Source organism: Grammomys surdaster, unplaced genomic scaffold (genome assembly GCF_004785775.1).
Source record: "Grammomys surdaster isolate TR1022 unplaced genomic scaffold, NIH_TR_1.0 126248, whole genome shotgun sequence".
NCBI lineage: Eukaryota > Metazoa > Chordata > Mammalia > Rodentia > Muridae > Grammomys > Grammomys surdaster.
In genome coordinates, this window is record NW_021621048.1 from 793,439 (window position 1) to 794,869 (window position 1,431).

Consider the following 1,431-nt stretch of genomic DNA (forward strand, 5'->3'; position numbering starts at 1 on the left):
TTCTGTGTTGGTGCTGGAAATCTGAACCCTATGCTTGCATAGCAAACCCTTTACATGTTGGGTCAGCTCTCCAGTACATTCTTAAAAAAAAACAAACCACAACAAACAACTGCGTGTGTGCACACACACGCACATGCACACGCATGTGTTCACGTGCATGCATGTGTATGTATAAGATCATGTGCATATGAGTGCAGAGGCCAGAGGGTATTCTCAAGAATCATCCATAGGAATGCAATCCACTTCCTTTGAGAAGTGGTTTTTCATTATCCCAGAACTCATCAATTAGGCTAGACTGGCTGGGCCGAAAGCCCTTAGGATCCTGCTGTCTCTGACCCCTCAGTGACGGGATTACAAGTGCTTGTTATCACATGGAGGCTGGAGATCCATTTTAGGTCTTTATGTTTGTAAGACAATTATTTTACTGACTGATTCATCTCCCCAGTCCCTTGGTGTTGAGAGAGAGAGAGAGAGAGAGAGAGAGAGAGAGAGAGAGAGAGAGAGGTATTCATGAGAGAGGTATTCATGTAGTTGAGGCTAACCCTGGAAATCTGACCCTGCTGTCCCCAACATCTTAGGTTTACAAATGTGCACTACTATGCCTGGCTGTACTCTGCTTCTTTTAGCCACAATATGTGTTATTTTATGTAATTCACATTAAATAGCAGAAGAAGGGAAAGGGAGAGGACAAGAAGGGAAGAAGAGAAAGAGAAAAAAGAAGGGGAAGAAGTAGAAAAAGATGAAGAGGAAGAAGTAGAAGAGGAGGAAGAGAAAAAGGAAGAGGAAAAGGAAGAGGAAGAGGAGGAGGAAGAAGAGGAGGAATAAGAATAAGAATAAGAACAACAACAAGGTCTTTTCCTCCTCTACAGCTCCAGCCCATAGCCATCATGAATGATGCGGTAACCATCTGGACCAGGAAGTTCATGACAAACCGTCTGCTTCAGAGGAAACAGATGGTCATTGATGTCCTTCATCCTGGGAAGGCAACAGTACCAAAGACAGACATTCGGGAAAAGCTGGCCAAAATGTACAAAACCACACCAGATGTCGTCTTTGTATTCGGATTCAGAACACACTTCAAGACAACTGGCTTTGGCATGATCTATGACTCTTTATGCAAAGAAGAATGAGCCTAAACACAGGCTTGCAAGACATGGCCTTTATGAGAAGAAAAAGACCTCCCGAAAACAGTGAAAGGAATGCAAGAGCAGGATGAGGAAGGTCAGGGGGACTGCAAAGGCCAATGTTGGTGCCGGCAAAAAGTGAGTGGAGATTGGATACAGCCAAAGGAGTAGATCTGCAGTGACTTGATGTTCTGCTGCCATGTGCAGATTTCTGAGAGAACAAATAAACTATAAAAAGCTTCTACAAAAAGAAGAAGAGGAAGAAGAAGAAGAAGAAGAAGAAGAAGAAGAAGAAGAAGAAGAAGAA

General features: G+C 43.3%; 1 pseudogene; it reads left to right on the top strand.

Moving 5' to 3' along the window:
* The first annotated feature begins 881 nt into the window (after window positions 1-881).
* LOC114613621 lies at window positions 882-1,266 on the top strand (annotated as a pseudogene).
* The last annotated feature ends 165 nt before the right edge of the window (window positions 1,267-1,431 follow it).